At 40.3% G+C, this 9,042-nt stretch overlaps 1 protein-coding gene across 2 annotated transcripts in view; it reads left to right on the top strand.

Moving 5' to 3' along the window:
- Positions 1–269: 269 nt before the first annotated feature.
- The window catches only part of phf21ab (PHD finger protein 21Ab), a 29,163-nt gene continuing 20,390 nt past the window's right edge, over positions 270–9,042 (top strand). The window contains exon 1 of one of the 2 annotated variants that reach the window (XM_039614953.1): positions 270–905. The gene's annotated coding sequence lies outside the window, so the exon portion shown is untranslated. The remainder of the gene's footprint in view (positions 906–9,042) is intronic. The other variant, XM_031751796.2, reaches the window with a different exon arrangement.

Here is a 9,042-nt window from a genome sequence, read left to right as displayed (position 1 = left end):
CAGCTGAGGCCAAGGGCAGGAAAATATGAAAGCCTGAACAATCACTGTGGATGACGACATCATAAAATGAAGAAGCAGCTCTGATGTGTTTCCCGTTTGGCTTCTGTGAGTTTATTCTGTGGTCACATTCCTCCACGGAGTTATTTATTCGTGTCTCTGGAAGCAGGAGAAAAAAGGCCTCCTCCTCCTCCTTTTCCTCCACAAAGTGCAACAGTCCAGCGGCTCCAGCAGCGAGCAGGCGAAGGTGGAGGCTGAAGGGCGGCGTGCTGGCAGCGGCCGGCCCGGCGTGAAGCGCGGAGATGGTCGGTAACACAACAACACAACAAAGTGCTCCGCTCCGCCACCGAGTTTCACGGTGTGTGTGTGTCTGTGTGTGTGACTTTCTCTCCATAGAGTTTCACTGAGTTTACATCCGGGTTTTTTCCCTAGGCAATGGGAGTCGCAGCACCGCCGTTCCTTAGGCAAAGTGAAATAAATTCGCCGCACCGACACAAAAAGTAGTCCGCTTCCCGAACACATCCCCCCCGCGCCTCGGCTCGCTCATCGGCCCGATTTAACGAACTTTAACGGCCACACGGACCGACATCGACCGCTCCCCGGCGGATGAGCGAGCTCCCGCCGGAGCCGCGAGGAGTTTTTGTGCCCCTTCGTCCAGCTCCGCGGCGCAGGGATCTGTGATGTGCTGAGGCTGAGCTGAATGAGATTGAAGAAGAGTTCTTCTTGTTTTGTAGCTTCAGTTTCTCTCTTTTTACACAATTTCCACTAAAAGTCACCCCGAAACACGACAGCTGGGTCCAGCCCCGCGGGGAGGAGGCGGCCGGGCTGTGTGTGCGCTTCTGTTTCACCGCGGATCGGCTTCTTACACACATATATATTTAATTAATCCAGAGGAGGACTGCTGCTGAGTAAGTGCACATTGGGCTTTTTAATTTCATAACTTTAATTTTCCCTGCTGTCAAACTTTACGCGTCTCCCGCGGCCGCCCGTGGCCGTGTGTCTGCGGCTGTTTGCGGGCAGGTGTGCGGGGCTGTCGGCCGATGTGTGTCCGCTGTGTTCCCGTGTGTTTCTGTGTGTTTAGCTGCTCTGTTTCTTATTCTAGGAGTTGATATTCTGGAGGACAAGGGGCCGATATAACTTGGACCCACCGACGCCTGCTCGCTGTCAGGGCTTTTTTTCTTGACTCTTGTAAAAAGATGGCGTCTTTCGGGACTGTTGGAGCCCGATTCGAGCCGTGCCCCCGGCCCCTGCCGCCCCTCGGCCGCCGTGTTTTTTTTTATCTTTGATGGAAGTTGTTATCAGCGTGGCTGCTGGTTGCGTTAGCTCCGCGCGGCTAACAGGATGGTTAGCATTAGCGGCTACGGCTAACGTTATCCACTTGTTCTCAGCCTCAGACGGAGCAATGTCGGACGTTTTTTTTCCACACCGAAACACCGAAAAACAGCCCGTAAACCGCGACGGTTCCCCCAAACAGGCGACCAGGGGGCTCTCCGAGGGGAGACCGAGCGTCCACAGGGCCGCAGAGGCTTAATAAGACGGTTATAAAACATTAATTTGTCCGCCCGAAACAAAAACCCACTTTTCAGTGTTTGAACTCCCGCAGCAATAGCAGCAGAAGAAGAAGAAGCACTTGGCGGCTTTCATCTTGAAACCCTCCATTTTAGCTTCATTTCTTCCCTTTTCGGGCCCTTTGCGGTGGCACGCGGGGCTGCTCGGGGAAGTTTATCCCGACAACTTGTCGTCCCACCCGGGGAGCAATTACTCCAATTAACCGGCGGCCTCCACAGCCCGCTAACAGCCGCCGAGCACCTCCGCTCAGGTGCTGCACGTATGGACGCTTCTCAGGTGGACCGGGACCCCCCCCACCCCAAAACTACAGGTCCCAGTACTCAGGGCCCCCAGCTCGCACTGCAGGCTGCAGCACAAAGTACTTTTAGTTATCGCTTATGCAGTACTACTGTACCTCGGGGCGGGATAGAAGTACTCGAATATTTCTGCTTTTTTCCTGCTTTAATTCCTGCAGTAAATTTAGACGTGTACTAACTAAAAACACCAAAGAGTAAGTCACAGTACTTTGTTTCAGGATGTAACTTCAGATACTTTGTTATTAGTAAGTAATGCACTACTGCTGTAGCTAAGGGCTGTTTAAAGTACTCGTCTAATAGAAGTATTCAAGTATTTCTGTTTTCACTCCGTGTGTACTAATGAAGCCTTTTAACAATGTACTACAGTAAATCAGAGTACTTTGTTTCATATTCCAGACTGGTAAAGTACTACTTTATTAATTAGTTATGCAGCACTACGAAATGCAGTTTAAAGTACTTTGAAAGTGAAAGTACACAAATATTTTTATTTTCACTCTAGTAAATTTCAGACGGAAGTACTGCAGTAATGAAGCTTTTTTAAAACAAACAAACAAAGTACTTCAGTTGGATCTAATTCAAAGTGCTTTTTTAATAATTAGTAATACAGTAGTTTAGTTTTGGACTTGGAAAACTGTGTTTCCTCTTACTATTGTACTACACTTCAGAGGGAAATACTGCAGTAATGAAACTTGTACGACACAGACCCTCGTCCTGTGGTACACGGTGCTCTTTAAAGTACTCTTTAATGTGTACTGCTATATCTAAGTGCAGTTTTAAAGTATGTGGATAGTAGAAATATTCAAGTGTGTACTAATGAAGCTTTTTAACAATGTACTACAGTAAATCAGAGTACTTTGTTTAACATTTCAGACTATAGTACAAAGTAGCCTTTTATAAACTAGTAATAAAGTACTACTAAGTACAGTTTTTAGTATTTTGATAGATGAAGTACACAAAAATCCTTATTTTCATTCTGAAGTAAATTTCAGAGGGAAGTACTGCAGTAATGAAGGTTTTTAAATACAGTCAGAGGACTTTGTTTCAGGCTGCAGTATAAAGTTGTTTTTACCAGTAAATACAAGTACTATTTCTGGGTACTTGGATAATAGAAGTTTATGATTACATTTTCTAGTACTTCAAATTTGTACTCTGCAAGATTTAAAGAGTAAAAGTACTGTACAAATCGAGCTTTTTGAATAGAAAAGAGTAACTGGGAGTACTTGTTGCAGGATCAGGCTGTAGTTTGTAGTACTAAAATACATTTGTTACAGTTTTTATCAAGTTTAAGGTATTTGTAAAATGGAAGTACAGTAGTATTTACATTTCTGGTACCTTACCTTAAGCATGTACTAAGAGAAGTGGTGGATTCATTAGTAAACCAAAGTACTTGTCCCACGTTATAGGCTGCAGTACTACAATGTATAAGTACATTTTTTAATGACCTGGACCATGAAGTACTTTGGTGTTTGTTTGTCCTCTTGTGTACTTGTACTGTACTTAAACTATAAGATGGAAGTAAATCTTTTTTACTAATTAGTACTACAGTACTACTACTTCTAAGGTTTGAGGTACTGTACATGTACTGCTCTAGACTGCAGTTTTAATAGTTTTGTGTACTCATAAAGCAGATGTACTTGAGTATTAGTATTTTCTGTTACTCTGTTCTTGTATTCTACAAAAGTTTTTTTTACTCCAGGTACTTACAAAATACACAGTACGAAAGTACTTTGAGTCCCTTTGTCTCAGGTTTCAGGCTGTGTTTAAAGTACTTTTAAACAGAGTACTACTGAATGTAAATACATGTTTGAACTGCTCAGAAACTGGAAGTACTTCAGTTTTATTCTCTTAGTACTACTAAAGCTTTTCAGTGACAGTTGAATAACGGAGTACTTTCTCCTGTTTTTAGTTTTCAAGTACTTGAAAAGTAGATTCCTCGAATACTAATACTGCATGAAGTACTTTCACCTCAAAGTTTTAGACACAAATCAGAGTAATACTTTAAACTACAGCACAGAAAATCACAGTACTTCATGCCTCAGGTGTTGAGTTTTGGACATGAAGTACTTTGTACTAAATTAGTAATATGGCACTACTGCATCTTGTGTAGTATTGAGGTACTTGGAAAACAGGTCTAGTGGTTAAATCGTGGACTTTTAAAAACAACAAACCAGAGTACTGCGAGCTTTTGTGTAATTACAGTTTTTAAAGTACAACACAGTAAATCAAAGTACTACTAAGAAAAGTACTTCATGCCACAGCCTGAAACTCAGTACAGGAAGCTAAAATACTCTGTTTATTGTTTTAAAAGTACTTTTTACTAAAAATCCCAAGTCTCGGGTTAGGGTTAATGGGCACTGCTCTGACTGTTTCTCTCCAGGCCGTGGCACTAGACAGGGTGAAGTGTTATCGCCGTCCTTATTTACTCTTAGTATTGAACCGTTAGCTGAACTGATCAGATCCAACCCTCTCATACAAGGAATTAGAGATGAAACCAATACACAACATAAGCTGTCACTTTTCGCAGATGATATTCTGCTACTTTTAGAGAATCCTGTCACCTCTGTCCCGGCCCTTCTGAGCAACCTTGAAGATTATGGTACAGTGTCAGGTTATAAAATAAATACAAATAAATCTGAGGCGTTAATGATTGTTGGCAACTGGCCCACATAGCTGGATCATCTTGTATCTTTTAGACACTCCAAACAGGGCTTCAGATACTTGGGGGTAATTATTACTCCTAAAACCAATCAGTTACTTGCATTCAATTATGATCGGTTGTTCAGGGAGATTAAGGGGGACTTGGACAGATGGAACCTACTCCCATTCACTTTTATGGGGAGGATTGAATGTATAAGGATGAATATTCTTCCACGCCTATTATTCCTATTTCAGAACCTACCCATTTTGATCCCACAGTCTGCATTCAGGGCTCTAGACTAACTTTTTGCCATGGTTGCACTGGTGCGCCTAAATTTTATTTTTAGGCGCACCAGCACAAAAGTTAGGCGTACCCAAATTTTTTAACTGCATTGCTTAACACCGCAGTTTTACATGTTCACGTTTTTTTGATTTGTAAATATTGATTTGTAAATGATTAACTAACAACCTTTCAACACAAAGCTCTTTATTTGTAGCAAAGTTCTACAAGAAAGATTACTTAAACATGCTTGTGCTTAAAGTGCTTCACTGAGCTGAAATTTCAACATTAAAGAAATTTAAAACATCTCAAGACATATTAAATAAAAAAAAAAATCTAAATTAAAAAGTTACTTAAAGTGTCAAAGGCTTCAATCTGAACATTTCAATATCCGAACAACTTGTTATCTTATGGACTGTCCTCCATTGCAGTCACATGCCCCTCAGATGGCCAGCTCCTGTAATTTGGCCTTCTTGATCTCTGCGATGACCTGTTTACTCCTGCCTGCCGCTGAAAGGCAGTGGGAAGAGGGGACATTTGGGCAGTGCATTTATCGCGGCATATAATGTGTCTTCTCGATACTGTATGCTTTTTCAGTGTTTCAAGTCGCACCAGTGACAAATGCAGTGTTGCCGGCCATGGTCTTTCCACACTCGCGACAATAAATGCAGTGCATCATATTGTCAGCTTGGCTGTATCTTAGCCAGGGAAACTGGTCAAGCCACTCGATTCGAAATTTATAAATTTTTTCACTTTTACTTTCACTGGGCTCCGGCTGGGAGTCGATCGTATGTGGCTCATTTTTTGATGCCATCTCCGGACCAGTATTTGACAAAAACTGAGAGGTTGTCGGCTCCGTGTCAGACCGCTGGCTCAGAAGTTTGGACTGATCAGGCCTTAACTTAACGAAAAAGTTATCAATTGTTCTTTTCATATTTTCTCAATACCAACTTCATACACTTCTATCGGACCTGGCTACTCACCCTTCTCTATCGGCCCGCACTTTCAAACGTAAACATACGTAGGCCTGCAGGAATATCTGGACCACGGCCAATCACAGAGGTCCCCGCCTCTGACTATCTCTGATTGGTTTAGAACACGACATGGGCACAATGTGTGTCTGTTGTTGAACACACGGAGACTTTCAGAGTTGCGGAAACTTTTTATTGTGATTTCTCCCGAGAAAATACGGTGCAACCAAGTATTTTTTTTTAGTCGCACTATTGAGAAATTTGGTCGCATTTGCGACCAAATTGGTCGCACTCTAGAGCCCTGGCATTCAAATTATTAGAAAGCATTACATCTAAATTTATCTGGCAGAATAAACGACCAAGGGTCAGACTCAAAATGTTAATGTCTGGAAAAGAAAAAGGGGGCCTCAAGTTGCCTAACTTCAGAATGTACTATTGGGCAGCTCAATTAAAATCAATGACTGCCTGGATTATTCATGATCCAGAAATGCAGTGGGTATCTATGGAAGAGTATTCATTACCAGGTATCTCCCTTCGGAGTCTCCCATTTCTCAACCCACAATCACGGAAAAAAATTAAAATAACTAACCCATGGGTCAAGCACACTGTAAAGATTTGGAACCAAGTGTTAAAAGTGTTAAAAGGGAATTTGACCATGTCTCGAGCGGTTCCCATAAATGGAAATGTTGAGTTCCTTCCATCATTGTCAGATCGGCGTTTTGAGAGGTGGGCGGAGAAAGGATTGATTACAGTCAATCAGCTGTTTGAAAAGAATACTCTTAAAAGTTTTGCCCAGTTAAGGGCTAAATATGCTTTATCCCCAGGGGACCATTATAGATACTTACAGTTAAGGGACTACATTACAAAGCATAAAGATTGGGATAATATTAGAAGAGAACCAATCGGGTTGGAAAACCATTTTATAAAACTACTTGAAAAGTCGGGTACATTGAAAAACCAAGTGTCTTTAATTTACCAGAAACTGCTGATTGACATGTCTGATAATACCTATCATATAAAACAACAATGGGAAATGGAACTCAATATAATTTTGGATGATGTCACATGGGAGAGTGTCTGCTGTAGCTGCCACAGAGGGGTGGGTAGTCAAATGTGGAAGGAATTCGACTGGAAGGTTAAATTAAGATTTTTTAGAACTCCACTGAAAACCTTTCTATCCAAAAGTAGTGTCTGTGATAAATGTTGGAGAGGGTGTGGGTTTGTCGGGGACCAGACGCAAATCTTTTGGGACTGTGTTTACATACAACAGTACTGGATGGATGTTAAGAACATTATACAAAACATATTGTCAGTCAACCTCCCAATGGATCCTCTGATCTTCTTGTTGGATATCTTTCCTGATGGTTTCTCCTATGAGCAGCACTTTCTCCTACATCTCCTCCTCATGACTGCAAGAAAAATGATAACAATCCACTGGCTCAAACCAGAAACGCCCACAGTTGCCCAGTGGCTTCTGAAAACTAGACATGTCTATACGATGGAACGGATAACAGCTCAACTACAACTAAAAGTGCCAACCTTTGAGAAAAAATGGAGACTAATTATAAAATATCTTGAAAGGACATTCAAGCCTTAACATTGTTACATCTGTGCTTAGGTATGTAGGTATTGATATGTATGTATGTATATGATGTGTATATATGTTTTTCCTTTTAAATTAAGTTTTTGAATTACCCTCACCATTATATACTGCAGATTTGGTCTCAGGTCATGTTGCTGATGTGAATTGCCTTGTTATTTTTGGCAATAAAAGTAAAAAAAAAAAAAGAAAAAGTACTTTTTACTGCACTCAGCTTATCTGAATACTACATTTTTAAGTACTTCTCCACGTTTCATGGTGTGGTGGAAAGTACTTGATGAACGACGACATCGATGAGTATTTAAATCTGATTTTAATAGTACTCTGTACTACATTAAATGTTGTACTTTTTACTGCATTATTACTGCAGTTACTTGGTTGTTTTTAAACTTTTGAAGTAGTAAACAATAAATCGCAGTACTCCGTTCCCGGGTCACAGGATGTGTTGTAGTACATTTATGACATGTGTAACGACAGTTTAAGGTACTTGGAGTATTTTCTCTAGTGTACTCCCATACATTTTAGAGGTAAAAGTACTTTTTACTGCACTAGTTTCAGCCTCCAGTCTTTCAACCATAAATCAGAGGATTTGAAAACAGAAAGTACTCGAATAGTTTTTCTCACATAGTAGTACTACTACCATCATCAGTGCACTTTTAAGGTACTTTACTACTTATTTTTCACTACTTTACACTATGTTTCAGAGTAGTGCTGGGCGATATGGAAAAAATATTTATCACGATATGAATTATTTTATATCATGATAATGAATGATATATATCATGATATACCACCTGACCTGTGGTCATCTGTAAAGTATGCAGTCTGTAAACAGCGAGTGGAGAGGGTGCAGTCTTTGTTTTGAGTTACCGTAAAGCATGTCGCAAATCCGGGTGCACGTAAAGCAGCACCATGTCGCAAAACCACAAGACGGAGTTTCGTTGCAAAAAATATCATTTTTTTTATACTTTTAACTTTATGCAAGAGAAAATGGAGCCAGAGCTTATATTATATTTTTACATGATGTAGTCCCATTTGTGGGAGCATTTCAAGTTGATATACATCAATACAACCATTATAGCCCACATTTTAATAATATGTATGCATTAAGTCCATAGTAACTACATAAATTGCAAAAAAGTGCAATAAACTACAAAAAATTGAAAATCGCTATTGTTTTTTTTTTACATACATTTCTAGTTAGAGAATTTTAAGAGGCTTATCCCTCAAAACTGTAAATACAAAAAAGTTGCACAAAATAGTTTCCAACCACGAGAAATTTATTTTGAGTGTCTCCATAGTTTTATTTTTGAGATACACTAATTTTTATATACTGCAGGAAAAATGAAAATAAATATTATAATGCAAATTTGCAAAAACACAGCATGTGCATCAAAATAAACTATTTCCAACAGTGTAATTTGACTTCTAAGCCTCCCAGAAACGATGCAGAAAAGCATAAAGTCAAACATGACTTTTAAAAACACCAACATAGGCTTTGAAGGTAAAAAACTACATTTTGCGCGAAAATGACGTCACTTCAGGTTTTGGACAGGTGATGGCGGACATGCGATAGTTCGCGCTGACTTACATTCCAACGTAGGAAGTGTTATGAACAGCTGATCGGATCGGCAAAGCGTGCTTCTGGAATATTATGTTTTTGTTGCTGCAAGTGCTTTTTATGCAATTTTT

This window comes from Oreochromis aureus, linkage group 7 (genome assembly GCF_013358895.1).
Source record: "Oreochromis aureus strain Israel breed Guangdong linkage group 7, ZZ_aureus, whole genome shotgun sequence".
NCBI lineage: Eukaryota > Metazoa > Chordata > Actinopteri > Cichliformes > Cichlidae > Oreochromis > Oreochromis aureus.
The sequence above is the reverse complement of the archived record's forward strand: the minus strand, read 5'-3'. Positions and strand labels throughout refer to the sequence as shown.